This window comes from Hemitrygon akajei, chromosome 9 (genome assembly GCF_048418815.1).
Source record: "Hemitrygon akajei chromosome 9, sHemAka1.3, whole genome shotgun sequence".
NCBI classification, from domain to species: domain Eukaryota; kingdom Metazoa; phylum Chordata; class Chondrichthyes; order Myliobatiformes; family Dasyatidae; genus Hemitrygon; species Hemitrygon akajei.
The window spans coordinates 34,461,830-34,483,854 of NC_133132.1; positions in this window are offsets into that span (position 1 = coordinate 34,461,830).

Here is a 22,025-nt window from a genome sequence, read left to right on the forward strand (position 1 = left end):
GTGCAGCTTGTAAGTCCTGGAATGCTTTGGAGCATGCAATGAAAGATTTTGCATTGGCGGTCATGTCAATTTTTTTTCCCAGGAAAAGAATTTTCTTATTCACATGCACCCGATCCAGATTGTATCAGAGAATCACAGAATTGTTAGAGCGCACAAGGAGGACATTTTGTGACATTGTTATGTTGACTCTTTCTAGGAGAAACCATTCATTATGAATGCCAGCATTCAGCCCAGATTTCTTCATCTTTCTGCTTTTAAATATTAATTACTTTCATTTCAAAAAGTTACAGTTGAACCTGAATCCACAACATTTCCTAGTAGTTAATTCCGAATCCAGCTATTTCCTGCATGGAAAGATTTGTCCTTTTATAACCCTTCCAACTCTCACCACCAACTTTAAATCTGGCTGCTTGGATGTTTGGCCTCTCGTGCTGATGATACTGTGGAGAGCATTCAAACTGGCTGCATCACCATATGGTATAGAGGGATACTGCACGGGACTGGAGAAAGTTGCAGAGGGTTGGAAACTTAGCTAGCTTCATTATGGGCACTAGCCTCCCCAGCATCTAAGGCATCTTCCGAAAGCTCCATCATTAAGGAACCCCATCTCAATGGACAAGCTCTCTTCTCATTGCTACCATCAATCAGGAGGTACAGGAGCCTGAAGCCACATACTCAGTGTTTTAGGAATAGCTTCTTCCCCTCCGCCATCAGATTTCTGAATGGGCCATGAACGCGTGATGGTAGTCGTGAGAGGAGATTGTGGGGGTCCATGATGATGGATGCTGCTTTTTTGTGACAGTGTTCCTTGTAAGTGTGCTGAATGGTGGGAAGGCCTTTGCCTGTATTATCACTGACATACATATGCCATGTTTTGTGGCAGCAGTGCAGTGCAAGACATTAAAAAAACTCAAGTTAAAACTGCATAAAAGGAATGATAAGGTGGTGTTCATGGACTGTTCAGGAAACTGATGACGGAGGGGAAGAAGCCATTGCTAAACTCAATCCTCTGTGTGGGAGCTACTGCATGATAAAGCTCACTGTGGAATGTGCTTCTGTAGCATAATGGACAGTGTCCACTCGGGTTCCTGAAGACCAGAGCTACCAAGCTGATGATACTTTCCTGATAGTCCACCATGCGACAGCCACATGGGACTGCTGGAACCTGGACAATCAACAATCTGCTGTTGCATCTCAAGCAACAAGCAAGGATAGGAAAGGCTGGCATTTTGGGTTGAAATCCTGCATCAGGAGAGGATCCATCCCAATTTTTTTTTTTAGAGATACAGCACGGTAACAGTGAGTCCATACTGCCCAGTTACACCCATGTGACCAGTTAAGGGACTAACCTCAACCCCTTTGGAATACGGGAGGAAACCCACATGAAAAGTACAAGCTCTTTACAGGCAGCGGCGGGAACTGAACCCAAGTCGCTAGTGCTGCAATGATGTTCTGACCGTTTGCTACTGTGCCACCCAATGCAGAGTCTCAGCCCAAGGCTCCAACAATTCCTCCCCCCCACAGGTGTTGCTCGACACATGCATTCCCCCAGTGGACTGTTTGCTTCTCATAAGCAAAGTAATGGTGCAAGTGGTACGGGGACCATAAGACGTAGGAACTGAATTAGGCCATTCAGCCCATTGACTCTGCTCTGCTATTTGATCATGGCTGATTTATTATCCCCCTCAAACTCATTCTTCTGCCTTCTCCCGTAACCTTTGACACCTTTTCTAATCAATAACCTATCAACATCCGCTTTAAATATACTCAATGACTTGGTTTCCACAGCCACCTGTGGCAATGAATTCCAATTCATTACCCACTGGCTAAACAAATTCCTGCTCATCTCTATTCTAAATGGAAGTCCCTCTGTGCTCTTCGATCCCAGACTCCCCCCTGAACAGGAAACATCCTCTCCATATCCACTCTGTCTAGGCATTTCTGTACTCAGGAGGAGAATATCAGAGTCAGAATCAGGTTTAATGTCACTGACATATGTTAGGAAATTGTTATTTTGCAGCAGCCCTTTGTAATGCATAATAAAAAAACTATAAATGATAATAAAAAATATATTTTAAAGATTAAAGTACGTGAGGGGAAGTATTTTCCACAGGGAGTGGTGGGTGTCTGGAATGAGCTGCTAGGGTGGTGCTAGAGGCAGATACATTAGAGACATATAGCTAGGCACATGAACTTGAGGAAAATGCAAGGATAGAGATTGTGTAGACAGAAGGAATTAGCTTAGTTGGGCATTTGATTACCGCTTTTATTGGTTTGGCACAACTTTGTGTACTTAAGCACCTATTCCTGTGCTGTACTGTTTTATGTTCTAAATAAGTAGTGCAGAAAGAGATCAAAAATAATCAGGTAGTGGTCATGGATTCATTGTCCATTCAGAAATCTGATGGCTGCGGGAAGAGGCTGTTCCTAAAACACCTAGGGTGTGACTTCAGGCTCCTGTACCTATTCCATGATAGTAGAAGGCATGTCCTGGGTGATGGGGATCCTTAATGAAGGGTGCTGCTTATTTGAGGCTTTGCCTTGAGGTAAATTATTATAAATTACAAAATAAGAGAATAGTGGAATAACAAGGTTAAGTTCATGATCCATCAAAAATTTGATGGTGCAGGAGAGGAAACTGTTCCTGGATCACGGAGAGTGCTCTCCAGGCTCCTGTACCTCCTCCCCAAAGGCAATAACAAGGAGAGGCCATGTCAGGAGTATTGTCTTCTGGAGGCCCTGAGTCCATAAGACACTGGAGCAGAACTAGGTTATTCGAGGTTTCATCAGTGCAGATCCATTTCCCTCTCAATGCCATTTTCCTGCCTTCTCCCCATAACCTTTTACTAATCAAGAAACTGCCCTGTGGCAATGAATTCTACAGATTCACCAACTTCTGGCTAAAGAAACTCCTCCTCCTCAGCTCTGTTCGAAATAGATGTCCCCCTATTCTGAGGCTGTACCCTCTGGTCCTATTCTCCCTCACCATAGGAAACATCCTCTCCACATACACTCTATCAAGGCCTTTCAATGAGATCCCCCCCCCCCCCCCCGTTGTTCTAAATTCCGGCAGCAAAAAGGCCCAGAGCCATCAATTGGTTCTCATATGATAGACCTTTCATTCCCAGAATCATTCTCATGAACCTCCTCTGAACCCTCTCCAATGTCAGCACATCCTTTCTTAACTAAGGGTCCCAAAACTGCTCACAATACTCCAAGTGAGGCTTCACCAGGGCCTTATAGAGCTTCACCAATACATCCTTGCTCTTAAGTTCTAGTCCTCTCAAAATGGATGCTAACATTGCATTTGCCTTCCTCACCCCAGACTCAACCTGCAAATTAATCTTTAGGGAATCCTGCACAAAACTCCACAGCCCTTTGCACCTCAAATTTTTGAATTTCCTCTCCGTTTAGAAAAAACTCATGATTTTATTCCTTTTACCAAAGTGCATGACCATACACTTCCCAACACTGTACTCCATTTGCCACTCCTTTGCCCATTCCCCTAATCTGGAGGTAGTCCTTCTGCAGACTCCCTGCTTCCTTAACGTTACCTGCCCCTCTGCCTATCTTCTTATCGTCCACAAACCTGGCCACAAGGCCATCAATACTGTTATTGACATACAACTTAAAAAGAAGCAGTCCCAACACTGACTACAGCCCTCTGCATCCTCTTGATTCTGTTCCTTGGCTCCTCTATACCATTGGAAAGGTCAATGAAATATTCAGTGCTCACCTGCAAGTGCTTTACAGATGGTGGTCGGATGACTGGATTTGACAATTTTGCACACGAGGTGAATGTGGTGCTGACGAAGGAGAGGATCAGCTGCTGAGTTTCCTACTGATGACCTGTCAGACTTTCTGCTGCGTGAAAAAGAAAGACTTTTTTTTCCTGACAATAAAGAACTGAGGTTTCATGAACAAATAAAAGGTTATGGTACTTCATACATTATTCCTTTGAACTGTTTACATTCTTTAGAAGGAATTCATTCAGGCTCATGAGGCACGGCCTGCCCCTCATAAAGCCATGCCTACTATCCCAAATCAGACTATGCTTCTCCAAGTACTCATACCTCCTGTCCCTAAGAATCCTCTCCATTAATTTGCTCCCCACTGACATAAGCCTCACTGGTCTATAATTCCTAGAGTTATTGCCATTGCTTAGTATTTGTTTTAAATCGTTAGAAAGAATTTTCTGAAATAGAACATCGTAAAATACAGCAATAAAGCATCAGAGAATTACAGAATCTATATGATTAAATGCTACTCTTTGAATACATAATAAAAAGAGTCCATACTATTGTATTACCCTTTAATGTGAACTGTGCTCAAATTGGAGTACCCAACACTCTTCCTGTGCTTTTTTTCCCTCACTAGTATGCAGAATACCCTTCCAGGGGAGATGGTGGAGGCAGATACATCAGGAAGTTTTAAGAAACTCTTAGATAGGCACATAGATGATAGAAAAATGGAGGGCTGTGGGGGAGTAATCTTGGAGCAGGTTAAAAAGTCGGCACTATATTGTGGGCTGAAGGACGTGTATTGTGCTGCATTGTTCTACGTTCTATGTAGCTCTTCTTTTCTCTTGATTCATTGAGCCCCAGTGGTAGTTTATTTAGAGATACAACGTGGAACAGGCCCTTCCAGATTAACCACCTCCTATTGAACCCTAGCCAAATCACAGAACAATTTACAATGACCAATTAACCTACAAACCGGTCTGTCTTTGGAACGTGGGAACAAAGGGGAGCACCCGGAGGAAACCCATGCAGTCATGGGGTGAACGTGCACGCTCTTTACAGAGGACACCAGAACCGAACTCTGAAGTCTGACGCCCTGAGCTGTAATAGCATCGCACTAAATGCTCTATATATTTTTTGCATTCTTCATGGTTTCAGGCTTACAGCTGAGAGGATGTACAATAAAATATGTTTCAAACATTAAGATCAAAAACAACTGAGTCACACCACCCCATTTCAAAATGCATTGAAAACTCTTATTTTGGATGCATTATTTAATATTCCGCTATGGTATTTAATTGTAGATCATATCCCAACCATGGGTGAAGTTATCAAAAGTTCTGCAATGTATTGTTCGGTGCCAGAGTTAGCTGTTGCACTTGTGAGTCCAAGCTCATTTCTGCTCTAGAGTCAGTGGGTGGCAGTACTGTGATATAGAAGGACAAGAAGAGAAATTTAATACCAGAACTTTTTGGAACATTAAATATAGAACAATAGAGTACAGTATGGGGCCCTTTGGACCATAGTGCTGTGCCAGCCTACTGTATGTAAGACTATAATATGATTAGACATAGGAGCAGAACTAGGCCTTTCGTCTGCTCTGCTCTGCTATCAATCATGGCTGATTTATTATCCCTCTCAAACACATTCTCCTGCTTTCTCGAATCTATTGACCTCCATTTTAAATAACTTTCTGTGACAATGAATCAGGAATCTTATCAACCTCTGCTTTAAATATCCCCAATGACTTGGCCTCCACAGTTGTATGTGGCAATGAATTCCACAGATTCATCACCATCTGGCTAAAGAAATTCCTCCTTATCTATGTTCTAAAGGGACATCCTTCCATTCTGAGGCTGTGCCCCCCGCGGTCGTAGACTCCCCCATAAGTGCACCTATGAACTGTAAGATGCAAAGTGCAGGTTGGGTTGAGTTGAGTTGTTCTCCAATCTTGTCAATTTACTTGCAAACATTTCACCACCATATGAGGAGAATTATGGTGTTTCCTCTGAATGCTTCTAGAAATTCTCTTGCATGATTTTCCACAATCAATTCTGTAAACAGGAATGTGTATCTTAATCCTATTTATGAGCCAAAAGCGGGCAAAATTCCAGACCACAACACACAAAGTTCACCACAAAACCAATCAATGACATGATTCACTCCCCACATCATAACTGAGTTTCTGAAATGGTGATCAATCAACTGATTGATAAGTATACAAAGGCCAAGCATTTGGAAGACATGCCACAGTTAACAGTACACTGGTAATGTCTTCTTGTATGGTGACAAAATGTTTGCAAGTATATTAGCAAGATTGTAGAACAATTCAACCCAACCATCAAGCACCTGAGCTACACACTTTCCGAATTATTTCCATGCAAAGCACAATTCCCAGATGAACTTCATCTAGTTTCTCAAGCGGTAAGCATGTGCAAATGTATCCTCCTATCCTTCGTATCACAAACATTTTTCTCACGTTCTATCAGATAGAAAGATGAGAAAAAAACACCAATTGCAATGCTACTACTCTAAAATAAATACAGATGGTATTCTAATTTTTTATTTCAATTTTCAGCCATTTGGAAGTTATTTTCAAATATTATTCCATTATTTGGAAATGTATGGATCAGATTTTATGAAGCAACATGGGTGAACCTGCCAGGGTTTGGTGAATAACCCAGTGTATCTGGCAATAATTTCCTACCTTCTGTACATTGCAGATATCTGAGCATTGCTGTCAACAGGTTGTCACTGGTCGTGAATTGCTGTCCTCATGGAATTCAATGAAGTAATGGAAATTACTGCAAATACCTTCTACATCTTTCTGGAGTGTCTTTATTTTCCCGTACCATATAATACCAGACACAATTGGTCTTTTCTCGAGTTTAATGGATGATAACAACCAGGGGACTAATTTTAGTATATAGAAGATTTTAGTTCATTTCTTACTTTACAAGCCCATTTTTGAACAAAGTTTTTGGGAAATCTCCATTAAATCTTTTTTTTTAATTCGAGGCTTTTGCTCTTTGAGGTTTCAGTGAGCAGAGGCTTGAGTGAGAGAAACTGAAAAAGCTGAATGTTGATTTTTTTTCCTGTTTATTTATTGTTTCCTTCTTTATATTTGCACAGTTAGAGCAGTAGAGGTGCCAGGCAGGATAGCTGAATGCTCCTCTTGCAGGATGTGCAAAGGTAAGGAGACTTCCAGTGTCCCTGACAACTTCACCCTCATGAAGTACATCCAGTTGCAGCTTCTAACAGTCCATGCTAAGGAGTTGGAGCTGGAACTGGACGAACTCCACATCATTCGGGAGGCTGAGGGGGTGATATATACAACATATAAGAGAGGATGTTACACCCAGGAGCAGGGCACAGGAAAATGGATGACTGTAAGAAAGGGGAAAAGGGTTAAGAAGCCAGTGCTGAGCACTCTTGTGGTCATCCCTCTGGATACTGTTGGAGGAAAGTCACAGCAGTCAGTTCTCTGACACTGAGTTTGACTCTCTGACTCAAATGGGAAGGGGACAGCAGAGACACGCTGTGGCAATAGATGATTTGTTAGTTAGGGGAACAGAACGGAGCTTCTATGGATGAGAATGAGATTCCTGGATGGTGTGTTGCCTCCTGGGTTCTTGTATCTGGGACATCTTGGATTAAGCCCTCTGCATTCTTAGGCGGGAGGGTGAGCAGCCAGAAGTTGTGGTCCATGTAGGTACCAATGACATAGGTAGGAAGGGTGCAAGGTTCTGTCAAGTGAGTTCAGGGAGTTAGGTGCTAAGTTAAAGGACAGGACCTCCACTGTTGTGATTTCAAGACTGCTATCCATGCTGTGTGATAGTGAGGTCAGAACTAGGAAGATCATACAGTTTAATATATGGCTAAGGAGTAGGTGTAGGAAGGAAGGTGTAAAATATTTGGATCATTGGGCTCCCTTCCAGGGAGGGTGCAACCTGTACAGAAGAGACGATTTATACCTGAATTGGAGGGGGACTCATGTCCTAGTGGGGAAGTTTGCTAGTGTCGCACGCAGGGAATTTAACTAAAGCTGAAGGACCATGGGAACCGGAGTGGCAGAACAGATATGTGGAGTGGTTGTGGAGATGTTGTTAAGACCTCAGACAATCAAAAGGTTGAGCACGGTGTGACTGATGACCTGCAGCATGCGTGGGTTTCCTCCGGGTGCTCCAGTTTCCTCCCACAGTCCAGTGAGGGTTAGTAACAAGTGGGCATGCTGTGTTGGCGCTGGAAGCGTGGTGACACTTGCAGGCTGTCCAGCACATTCCTTGTTGACTCAATTTGACGTAAGTGAAGCATTTCACTGTATATTTTGATGTTCCAATATATACAGGTTGAATAAATAAATCAATCTAATTTTTAAAATAAAGCTTTCCAGCTGCTGACTTTGTTTCCTGTGGCAAATGTTTTCTAAAGAGTCCTTCCTGCATTTCTTCTTCTTTTTCTAAGCTGTAGAGATTTCAAACTGTCAAGATTACAAAATGGCACACACAGGACAGTGTGCAAAGGATGGAAGAGTTACGCTGAAGGGTGTTCTAACATTTAACTATCATTCATTTTACGGGGAACTCCTCTGTTTTCGTTGATGTTTGTGAAGAAAAAGAATTTCAGGATGTATATTGTATACATTTCTCTGACATTAAATGCACCTATTGAAATCTAAGTTCCTGTCCTGTGCATCTTCCTCCTGTGAACACCCTTCAGTACCTAGAAGAAACCCACGCAGTCACAGGGAGCAGGTACAAACTCCTTACAGGCAGTGGTGGGAATTGAACCCTTATTGGTGTTGGCTGGCCCTGTAATATTACATTCATCAATCTGCCACCAGGCAGCGATGTGTAAATAGCCACCTGAAGCACTATTTAAATTTGCCTTCAATTAGCCTGATAATTTAGTTCATCAACCGTATCCTTAGCAGCTGCTGCTTACCTTCAGACACATCTTCTTGGAGACAGTCCAAAGCATCTTTCCTCCCATTGTTATGCACACTGTAGCTCCCACCCACTCCCCCTCCCAACTCCTGACAACATTCACCAAATAATTCTATTGCTACCTCAATGATACTGATTGATCTAGCATCTTTTATGAACACCTCCAATACTCATCAATCTTCATGCCATCTTAAAAATTTCTTCCCCCAAGCAGTTAATCTGATTATTGTTATTATTTATTACTATTTAGAGATGCAGCCTAGTAACATGATTTTCCGGCACAACAAGGCCACGCCATCCAATTACACCCATGTGACCAATTGACCTACTAACCTGTACGTCTTTGGAATGTTGGAGAAAACTGGAGCACCCAGAGGAAACCCACCTGGCTACGGGGAGAACGTATAAACTCCTTACAAACACGGATGGAATTGAACCCAGGTCATTGGCGCTGTAAAGGCGTTACACTGACCAACACGCTGCTCTGCTGCCATTGCCATTGTAGTTAAACCCCAATCACTGAACAGCACTGTAAACTCTTTAAACCACTATTTATAATGTTGCTTTACATTGCAAATTCATGCTTGTATTTACGCACATTTTAATTCATATCAATATTTTAAACTCTTTATTCTTTATAATTGTTGAATATTGTTGTTTTTTGTTGCATGTTGTGTCCTGACCAATACACCACCGTAAATTTAAAATGTATATCAAAGTTCAAAGTTATTTATTATCAAGTACATATGCTACCCTGCGATTCATTTTCTTGTGGGTGTTCACAATAGAACAAATAAATACAATAGAGTCAGTGAAAAACTACACACAAAGACTGCCAAACAATCAATGTGCAAAAGGATCTACAGTGCAAATGCAAAATAATAATGATAAATAGTAAATAAATAATACTGAGTACATAAGACCATAAGACATAGCAGAATTAGGCCACCTGGCCCATCAAGCCATTCCATCATGACTGATTTATGTTCCCTCTCGATCCCATTCTCCTGTCATCTTCTTGTAGCCTTTGATGTCCTGACTAATTAAGAGCCTATCCACTTCTGCTTTAAATACTCAATGACTTGGCCTCCTCAGCCGTCTGTGGCAATAAATTCCATAGTTTCACCAGCCTCTGGTTAAAGGAATTCCTCCTCATATCTGTTTCAAATGAACATCTCTCTATTCCGAGGCTGTGCCCTCTGGTCCTAGATTCACTAGACACTAGAAAGCTAAAGCACAGTACAGGCCCTTCAGCTCTGGATGTTGTGCCGACCCATATATTCCTTAAAAAAAGCACTAAACCCACACTACCCCATAACCCTCTATTTTTCTTTCATCCACGTGCCTGTCCAAGAGGCTCTTAAATACCCCTGATGTTTTCGCCTCCACCACCATCCCTGGCAAGTCATTCCAAGCACCCACAACCCTCTGTGTAGAAAACTTACCCCTGATGTCTCCCCTAAACTTCCGTCCCTTAACTTTGAACATATGCTTTCTGGTGTTTGCTATTTGTGCCCTTGGAAACAGGTACTGGCTGTTCACCCTATCTATGCCTCTCATAATCTTGTAGATCTCTATCAAGTACCCCCTCATCCTTCTAAGCTCCAAAGAGAAAAGTCCCAGCTCTGCTAACCTTGCCTCATAAGACTTGTTTTCCAATCCAGGCAACATCCTAGTAAATCTGCCCTGGACCCTCTCCATAGCTTCCACATCCTTCCTATAATGAGGTGACCAGAACTGAACAGAATTCTCTAAGTGTGGTCTCACCAGAGATTTGCAGAGGTGCAACATGACCTCTCTGCTCTTGAACTCAATCCCCCTATTAATGAAGCCTAGCATCCCACAGGCCTTCTTAACTATCCTATCAACCTGTGCAGCGACCTTGGGGGATGTACGGATTTGAACCCCAAGGTCCCTCTGTTCATCTGCACTCTTAAGTAACTAACCATTAACCCTGTACTCAGCCTTCTGGTTTGTCCTTCCAAAATGCATCACCTCACACTTATCCGGATTGAACTCCATCTGCCACTTTTCTGCCCAACTCTGCATCCTGTCTATATCCTCTTGTAGCCTTCAACAACCTACAGCTCCATCCACAACTCCTCCAATCTTCGTGTCATCCGCAAACTTACTCACCTATCCTTCCGCCTCTACATCCAGGTCATTTATAAAAATCACAAAGAACAGGGGTCCCAGGACAGATCCTTGTGGCACTCCACTAGTCACCGACCTCCAGGCAGAATACTTTCCTGCCACTACTACCCCCTGCTTTCTTCCTGTAAGCCAATTTTTTTTTTATCAGAACAGCCAAGGTTCCACTGATCCCATCACCCACTGTAGGAAATATCCTCTCCACATCCACTCTGTCTAGGCCTTTCAATATTTGACAACTTTCAATGAGATCCCACCTCATTCTCATTACACATATATAATGTGGATATATAATTTTACGACGAATAAATCGGATCAATATTGCAGCACAGCTTAGAGATTTATAACCTGTACCGAAAAGAAAAAGGGTAATTTCTGTTGTGATCTGCTGAGATGACTTTTGAGTTTACCCTTCCCATTGGAAGATGCCTTCAGATGCATATCAGATCAATCCATATCATGGCCTGGTATCTGGTATGGAAACTCCATTGCCCTTGAAAGGAAAATAAGTGGTTGATACAGCATATTGAGTACATCTACAAGGATCACTCTTGCAGTAAAGCAGCATCCATCATCAATGATCCACACCATCCAAGCGATGCTCACTTCTCACTGCTGCCATCAGGAAAGAGGTACAGGACTCACACCACCAGATTCAGGAACAGTTATTACCACTCAACCATCAGGCTCTGGAACCAGAGTGGATAACTTTACACAGCTTCACTGAACTGCTCCCACGACCTACAGGCTCACTTTTGAGGACTCTGCATTCCATGGTCTCGATATTTATTGGTTGTTCCTTTGTTGTTTGCCGTTTCTTTGTATTTACTGTGAATGCCCACATGAAAATGAATCAGCATTGTATATAGTGACATATATATATATATATACTTTGATAATAAATTTTCTCTGAACTCTGAACTTTTAATATTCCCTTTCCTTGCATGGTCTGCCTGTTGTGCAGAAATATTAGAAAAACATCAGTTGCACTTGGCTTCCTGTTTATTAAAACTTGGCTGTGTTCTTATTGCATTCCTTACGTGTCCTGGTGCCAAAAGAAACAAGAGGAGAGAAAAACAAAATTCATTTAACAAAGCCACTGTAAATGTGAAAATCTAAATAGAAATCAAGAAAAAAAAATCCCCCTTTCCATCAAGGTCTTCTTTATAAACATAGCTTCTATCTTTCTCTGTCCACTTGTGTATGCTTAGGTGAACACTTACAAACCCCAGAATCTTGCCTTAAGATGAGGTTCCCAAGCCTTCTGTGTAAAATTATTTTTGTCCAATAAGGGAAATTTCATATCCATCATCTAAGTTTCCTCAGATGGCATTTCCTGCTCAGATTTGCAGTCCTTAAAGTCCATCCTCCATTCGAGTACTTATCTGGAAAGTTGAGACCTGGGTGATATCTGCTAAGTATACTTGCCCAGAGAGAAGATATTGCCAAATAACAACTGCAGTTGGTACTTATGCTCGTATTAATGTATTTATGCACATTTTAATCCACATCCATATTTTAAATTCTAATGTTTTTTTTATATAATTCTTATAATTTATATAATTCAGGTGGTGTTGTAGTGGCCAGGGGGAGGACTCTTGTAAATATTTTGTTTTAACTATTTATTTTGGCCAAGATTACAATTCGCAGCAAATGAAAGGCAAAGTTGAAATGGGTGGAGAGGAATCAAATGCAGTAAGTTTGTCTGCATTTCTGTCTTTTTAAAGACTCTCACAAATTTCTGCAGAAACTCAGCAGGTCAGGCACCATCTACGGAGAGGAATAGACAGTCGACATTGTAGGCAGAGATCTTTCATCAGGTTGCAGAGACTACTGTTTCACCTGACATTCCTGGCCGAAGAGATAGAGATCACAAAAATGAACAGTCTTCTGGTGGAACACAATGGGTCGAGCAGTAACTGTGGAAGGAAAGGAACTCCTTATGAACAGCAGCCTCACCCCCCCCCCCCCCCAAGATGCTCCAGCAAATTGTTTGTTCCTCTAGATTCCAGCATCTGCAGTCTCTTGTGTCTCTCTACACCACAGAAACTTCAGCCCCATGGAGGCAGGAGGGAGGGGAAGAGGCAATTAGACTAAGCTGAGGGACTGTACTCATTCTTGCTCATTTTGCTCTGCTTCTCAACTTTTAGTTCAAAAGTTCATGTATTATCAAAGTATGTAACTCTGAAATGCTTCTTCTCCAGAAAGCCACAAAACCGAGAAAGAAAAGAATGGCAGCACAATCATCAAACCCAAATCCCTCCTTCCCCCTGCACAAAAAAAACGAGAAAGGTCAGGCGAAAAACACAGAATACAAATAAAACGTAAGACGGAAAAAATAGTCCACAGTCCAAGTCCACATTGAAAATGTGGGCAACATTCTCCTTCTCAGTAGCAGAGTGATCTCACAAAAGACAGGCAGCAAGCACTTCAATCTCCCTCGGTGCTTTAATTGGCAAACAATAATGCTTTAATTCAGGGGTGTCAAACTTATTTTAGGTCACGGGCCGGATTGAGCAAAATGCAGCTTCATGCGGGCCGGATCAGTCGGATGCGTGCGAACGCAGCTTTCGTTGCCTCTGTTTTTTCAGCCTGCTCTCATGTGTCTCAGTCTCTGCTATAACTACAAAGTGTTTCACTTTACAAATTCCGTTTCTTATGAAGAAGACTGCCGAATAAACACTAAAAACCCTGAAAACCTGGTACCTGAATAAACTCAGCATTAGCCATATCATATGCCATAGGCGCTTCGATTACTGGGGCCAGCTTTAATAGTAATTAGATATTATCTCGCGGGCCAAAGATAATTCCACCACGGGCCAGATTTGGCCCGTGGGCCTTGAGTTTGACATATATGTTTTAATTGGTGAAATGGAGTCAAACATTGTCTCGCGGCCCCTTGGAAGTCTGAAGGGCACTGAAACACCCAAATGATCTCCAAACTGTAAACCACGGGCTCTAACAGTTCCAGAACCACATTCAAGATGAAAAGCAAATGTATAAGACATAAAAAGAAGTTAAAATATATGGTTTCATGATCTATCCAGAAGATGTTGACCAAAGGAGCGTTCGGTAGAACATGGAACCAGTAACTGCTTCTCCTTATCTAGATGCTGCCTGCCCTGCTGAAAGTTCCCAACATTTTCTGTTTTAGTACACAGAACACTATAGCATAGTACAGGCCTTTTGGCCCACGACGTGGTGCCGACCTTTTAATCTACTCTAAGATCAATCTAACCCTTCCCTCCTTCATAGCCCTCCATTCTTCTCTCATTCATGTGCCTATCTAACAGACTCTTAAATGTCCCTAATGTATCTGCCTCCACCATCACCTCTGGCAAAGTGTTCCATGCAATCACTTCACTGTGTAAAAAACCCTACTTCTGCTGCTCCCTTTATACTTTAAACCAATCTCCTTAAAGTTATGCCCCCTTGTAGTAGCCATTTCCATCCTGGGACAAAGGCATTGGCTGTCCACTCTATCAATGTCTCTATCACCTCCTACAGCTCTATCAAGTCTACCTAGCACGCCCACAATTTACTAATCCTAACTTGTACATCTTTAGAATATGAGGGGAAACTGGAGCTCCCAGGAGAAACCTATGCAGTCATGGGGAGAACGTATAAGCTTCTTACTGAACTGAACTGAACCCCTATTTTACAGCTAGCAGTGTAAAGTGTTGAGCTAACTGCTATGGTACTATTCCCCCCCCCCCCAATACAGAATTGTGTGGTAGTGTGTGTGGGTTCATGGACCGTTCAGAAATCTAATGACAAGAGGGGGAGAATCTGTTCCTAAAAATTTGAGTGTGGGTCGTCAGGTTCCAGTACCACCTCCCTGAAGGTAGTAATGAGAAGAGGGTTTGTTACAGACTGAAAAGGTCCTTAATGTTGAATGGCACCTTCTTGAGGTACTGTCTTTTGAAGATGTCCTCAATGTGTGGGGTAGGTTGTGCCTACGATGGAGCTGGCTGAGTCTACAACTCTCTGCATCATTAACTCTGCTTCTCTCTCTGCACATATTACTGGACCTGCTGAGCATTTCCTATTTTTATTGCAGGTCTCCTGTAGATTTGCTGAAATGCGAATCTGCTATATTTCTGTTATTGTCTCCTATTGATTTCTCATTCCCTGCCTAACAGTTGCTGATTACTAATGAGCTAATATTCTGTAGCCCATGATAACCCCACAGGGCACTTACTGGCATTACATCTCATTGAGTGGGCAGAGAACGTCAGTAAGTGAGCAGGGTATTTGACACCAAAGGACAACCTATGGGTACATGGCTGATATTGCTGTAAAGCAGGGACTGTGACTGATTGAATTCACCTCTCATTCTTAGCCACAGGGAATGCAGCACATACTACTGCTGATTCTGCTAAAACTCAGCTTACCAAAGGCTGACAATTGAGGTTTGAACAATTATATGTATGTACTCAGTTCCACAATATGCTGCTTTTTTAAACCAAAGAAAAATTTTATTTGTCTCATTGACATTAAAATGTCGGAACAGTGAAATGCATTGTTTGCTTCAACAACCAACGCAGTCCAAGGATGTGCTGGGGCCATCCTATATGCGTTGTCGTGACTCTGGTACCAACATAGCATAACTACAATTTACCAACCCTAACCCATACGTCTTTGGAATGCGGGAGGAAACTAGAGCAATAGGAGGAAATCCATGCAGTCACGGGGAGAATAAAGTGGCCACTGAGTGTATGTTCATGGTCTTCTGCTGCTGTAACCCATCCACTTCAAGTTCAACATATTGTGCATTCAGAGATACTCTTCTGCACACCACTGTTGTGACGCATGGTTATCCGAGTTACTGTCGTCCTCCTGTCAGCTTGAACCAGTCTGACTATTCTCCTCTGACCTCATTCATTAGCAAGGGATTTTCACCCATTGGACTGCTGCTCACCGTATGTTACTTAGTTTTCACACCATCCTCTGTAATTTCTAAAGATGGCTGTACATGAAAATCCCAGATCAGCAGTTTCTTAGATAGCCAAACTATCCTGCCTAGCACCAACAATAATTACATGATCACAGTTACTTAAATCACATTTCTTCACCATTCTGATGTCTGGTCTGAACAATAACTGAACCTCTTGACCATGCTTTTATGCACTGAGTTGTTGCCACGATTGGCTGATTATTTACATTAACCAGGCCAATAAAGTGGCCACTGATTGCAAATTAAATCTTATTGATAGATTCACTTTTGCTTCCATTGATGGTTTCTCTATCCTCTTCTTCACTTCTGCTTTCATTTTTCCCTTCTTCTCTGTTCATGCCGCTATTTTGGTACCATTTAATCCTAGTTCCAGGTGCCAGCTGCTCATGCAGTCATTCCTGGCATATATCCTGCTAAACAGCTTCCCTTCTCCACCAGGCGAAGCAATGAGAAGCATTTTCTGTCTTTCTGCATTTTACGTGCAATCATGCGGACACATTTGTGGGAAATCTGATACAACTGAAAGGGAGAAAGTCACACTAAAATGCTTCTATCACATATTCAATGATATCACCAAAAATTCCATAGCTAAGTCAGTAAAGCAGATGCACAATTTGGAATAGAACAGCTTGAATCCGATACCCAGTGGACAAAGTCCAGAATATAGAGGTGGAACAACACAGCATCACTATTACCATTTTCTCTTCTTTAGTACTTTAAATCAACTATTGGGATATATTTCATTACAAGCAAGTTAGTATTCTCAGCAATTTTACATATCCTGCAATGTATTTTTCCCCCCAATATGAATCCATTTTCTCTTATTTAGTACTGTAAAGCAATTATCAGGATGTATTTCTTCCCTCGTTTTTCTTTCTTTCCTGTTAATGCATCTATTTTAGATGAGCACATGGATGATAGTAAAAAGGAGGGCCATGTATGGTTAGATTGATCTGAGAGCGGGTTAAAAGGTCGGCACAACATTGTGGGCTGAATAGCCTGTATTAAGCTGTATTGTTCTATGTTCTTTCCTATCCCACATTCACATTAACTTCCTACCACAGAGACTAATCACCATCGTATTCCATGTGGACTATCCACCATCAGATCTCAACACCCCTGTGCTGTGTTGTAATGTTTTTGTTCTATTTCATCCCAAACAACACCCTTAGCAATTTAAACATAGCCTGTAAGTGTTAATTAACTTTTTCTTTGTGAATATTCTAGATTTGTCATACTCAACAATAATATTTTCACCTGTGGTCTCCAGTCTTTGTTTTACATCTACCTCTGTGTCCGGACATCTGAGGCATTTTAGTTTGAAAACTACATTGAGAAAAGCAAGAGCACAAATCAAAAGTAGGGAGGGAAGGTTGGTGTTCAAATAACAAAACGTGGAATACAGAAGTGGAACATCAGCTAATTTAGAAGTAAGAACTGGTATTATTAGAGTTTGTTTCATAGCCTTAGGACATCTCAACATACAGTGGATTCCGGTTAATTGGGCCATTGGTTAACCGGGGCAGGCACTTATTTGGGACAACTCTTAACGAACAAACACTGAGAAAATTGCTGGAATTCTCTTTTTATATTTGGGATGCTATGCCACTTAATTGGGACAGGAGACCGTAGCAAATAGGTTCTAACCAGCTTCAGTCAAGTGCACTTGTTAAATGCTACACAGCGCTTAAAAGAGTGAAGTTTTCAAATAGCATCAGTTGCATGTTTGTGTTCAAAAAGCAGCGACTTTTGTCACTGATAGTTGGCAAGAAATAAGCTGTAAGACAATTTCAAACTTCTTTTGGTCACTGCGGTTTCAAGTACCCAGGCTTGGAGATGCCAGAAACAGCCAGGAGCGAAAATGAAATTTCACTACTTCAAGTTAGGAACTGTGAAGAATTTGAAGGTAGCGACAATCATCTTGAATGTTACAATGAAAATAAAGGTTTGGAGGATGCAATCATAGATAGCATTGTATGAAGGCAGCCCATTATCTAATCTAGGAGCCTGCACCGATTTTGTATATTATGTACACTGGATGAATTCCTCCATTGATAACTATTAAGAACTAATACAGTTTTATAGTACTATTGGTAGTGTTCTGTATTTCATTTAAATACCTAATTTGTTGCTCAGTTTGTCTTTTTTATACTTTTTAAACTATTTCCATGAAACTTCGGCTAATTGGGGCAGCTGATTAATTGGGCTGAAATGTACTGGTCCTGATGTGTCCAGTTAACTCGAATCTGCTGTACCTTCCAATCAATTGATTAATTTATAAAAACCTAGCCACTTTTTTTCAATAGGTGAAGCATCCATATTGCTCACAGGAAGATCCACCCCCACCCCTTTTATTAATCACAGTTAATTGGTAACACTTGCCAAAATAGGATTTATTGTCCAACTTTAATTGTCCCTAGTAGGAGAATTTAACCACCATGTTGTTGTCTGTAAAATAATCAGCTAATCTGTTTCCAGGAGGCTAACTGCAATATACATTAAAAATTCAAGATTGTTTAATGTCATTTCCAGTATGCAAGGGTGATGGGGAACAAAATAATTGTCACTCTGGATCTGATGCAGCACAAACAAAAAAGAACACAATAAATATATGATATTGAATGTTAACAAGATGAGCAGTAGGATATTTTAATTTTTTATGGAGATCAAAATTTGAGTCATAAATGTAAGATGGCAACTAATAAATCGAGAGTAACACACACACAGAATCCTGGAGGATTTAAACCTCTTATTTAATTTCTTGTTTTAGTTCCAGTTTCTGGCTCAGTTTTCTACTTCTTCTTGCTTTTCTTCCATCTTGACACCAGACATCAGCAGGTCAGATAACATTTATGAAGAGGAATAAAGTAATAAATCCAGTATGCATTTTAGGGGGGACATCTTTACTCAGAGTTATAGAAGAAAAAATGAAACTTACTTTGAATGGTTCTTTACATTTCTGTCAGGAATTTCCAATGCATTTTACAACTAATTCAGTAATCTGTATTTTTGGGGTGTTTTCATTAGGAAAATATAGTGTATGTAAGTAACAGTCACTTTACACACAAGGAGGCCTCATATGTAGAAGAGTGCAAGTGGCTATAAAAACCGGTTCATCCATACCCTAAAAATGTGGAACTCACTACCACAAAAATAATTAACATGGTTGCATTTAAGGAGATAGTTACACAAAAGGAGGAAAGAAAGATTTGTTAAATTATAGGAAGAAGCTCAAATAGGTCATTAACATCAGTATGGATATCTCAGTGAAACCCATTCCTGAGCTGTGAATATTGTTTTAGTTGCTTTCTCTGTTTCAGTTTGTAACCCACGTGAAAATAGTTATTAATTTAAATAACCAGTAAGAGTACATTTTTAAAATAAAATAACAGTCTGCAGTATCAGGGTGTATTGTTTTGCGATTTTCTTCCACAGAAATGAACTTTCTGGAATATTCCAATCTCTAAACAGTGTTGCAACAGAGAGATCAATGTGTCATATAATTTTTTTAAAATTTCAAATAATCAATATTAAATAACCTGTTGAAAATTTTAAAAAAAGCAGATTTTGAAAACCTGAAATTGAAATGAAAGATGTTGGAATGCTGAAAAGGCCAGGAATCATCTATGAAAAGTAAAACAAAGTTTACTTTCACTTTCAAGACCTTTCCCAAGAACTAGGAAAGTGATATCACAAGCTAGTTTAAGCTGCAGAGAGAATGATAAAACCCTTTACAGAGCCATCAAACCCATTCCAGAGACAAAAGGCAAACAATGGGCCATGTAAGAAATTTGCAGCTACATCAGGGACATGTTGCTTAGGCCTCAAATGGAAAAGAGAATACAGGAAATGCCTAGTGGATCATAAGACATAGGAGTAGAATCAGGCTCATTTAGTCTGCTCCTCTATTCCATAATGGCTGATCTCTCAACCCCATTCTCCTGCCTTCTTCCTGTAACCTTTGCTGCCCTTACTAATCAAGAACCTATCAAATGCTGCTTTAAGTATAACCGATGACGTGGCCTCCACAGCCGTCAGTGGCAATGAATTCCACAGATCCCCCAATCTTTGGCTAAAGAAATTCCTTATCATCTCTGTTCTAAAGGGATGTCCTTCTATTCTGAGGATCAGGCAATGTGTGTGGTCAAAGAAAGAAGCAGTTTCTCAGGAGTGCCATTCCCGGAAGAGAAAAAAACAGGAGTTCAGATATAACTGGCACAGTATCTTGCAGACATTTGCATTGATAAAAATAGTCAGTCACCCCCATCATGGGAACTAGCCTCCCCACCATCGAGGGCATCTTCAAAAGGCAATGACTCAAAAAGGTGGCATCCATTATAAAGGACACACACCACACAGTACGTGCCTTCTTTTCAAACCTATCATCGGAGAAGGTAAAGACCCATACGCAATGTTTTAGGAACAGCTTTTTCCCTGCCACCATCAGATTTCTGAACTGTCCATGAATCCATGAACACTAACTCACAATTTTGCTCTCTTTTTGTACTGCATTTTTCAATATTTCTTATTGTAACGTAGTATTTTTATGTATTGCACTATACTGCAAAACAAGGAATTTCATAACATATGTCAGTGATAATAAGCCTAATTCTAATTCTAATTCTGGTTGCAGTTATCCCAGGGTCATGTTGCATCTCCTTCTACCCTGCCTGAGTCATTAGTTTCATGTGCTGCAGCACATCATCTCCTGCACCAGTGACTGGTATGTGCTGTATTTTTCCATGTGGATTATCTCAAATTCAATATTCTCTGCATCTCTGGAATCCCAGAGGTGGGCTTGGATAAGCATGTATACGGACAAAATAGTATCTTCATGTTTTATATTTGCAGTCTCACAAGAATTCTCTCAGCCTCTTTGGTGCCCTGTAGAAAAGTTTAACAGCAATATAACCTCTTCTTTGTACCCAGCAGATGAAGATGTTTACTTTCCTCAGATATGACACGATATCTTCTGCCACCTTCATAGTGTATTGGCTTTTCCTCACCAAATCCATTAAATACCCTTAGAAAGATTCTGAGTTTGCCATGAGTCTGCAGTACCTCAGGAATAAAGACCCCTTCTATCACAGATCTTTAAGCCAGTCTTTGACTTTAAAGATCTGTTTTAAAAGTGAGATCATTTAAGACCATAAGACATAGGAGCAGAATTAGGCCATTTTGTCCATCAAGTCTGCTCTGCCATATTATCATGGCTGATTTATTTTCCCTCTCAACTCCATTCTCCTGACTCCCGCCTCCCCCTCCCAACCTTTGACTAAGCAAGATCCTATCAACCTCCATTTAAATATACCAAATGTCTTGGCCTCCACAACTTTCCGTGGCAATGAATTCCACAGATTCAGTACCCTCTGGCTAAAGAAATTGCTCCTTATCAGACAGTGAGTAGCAATAGGGGACTCAATAGCTAGGAGGACAGACAGAAGATTCTGTGGCCACAAAAGCACCCTCCTGGGTGCTAGGCTCCAGGATGCATTGGAGCAGTTACAGGATATTCTCATGGGGTGGGTGTCAGAGATCATGGTGCATTTCACATCAATGAAATCAAATCAATAAGAAATATGAAGAGTTATTTTCGGATTAATGAAGTCAAAAGCTCCCAGCTACTGAACATCTATTGTTGGCAGCTAGTTGGTGTATCTGTTACCATCTAAAATTATGTTACATCAGGTAATGTTTACGCAAAGCATTTAACTGGATTCAGAACATGATGAAGTGTAGAACTACTTATATTTCTGAAAAATGGGACATTATAATACTGCATGAAATAACTAACATCTCATTTGCAACTCCATGGATGTCTAGAAAAAGGCATGATGATGTTGGATGCTTATAGAATACATTTGGAGAGGATGTTTCTTACGGTGGAGAGAGTCTAAGACCAGAGGACACAGCCTCTGAATAGAGAGGCGTCCATATAGAATGGAGATGAGGAGGAATTTCTATAGCCAGGGAATGGTGAATCTGTGGAATTCATTGCCACAGGCAGCTGTGGAGGCCAAGCAATGGGTACATCTAAGGCAGAACTTGATAAGATATTTTATTAGTCGGGCTCTAGAGGATGAGGGGAGAAGGTGGGAGATTGGAGCTGAAAGAGAAATTGATCAGCCATGACAAATTGGCAGAGCAGACTTGATGGGCCAAATGGCCCAGTTCTGCTCTTATATCTTATGGTCTTATGGACATAGGCAAAAAAGAGGAAGAGGTCCTATG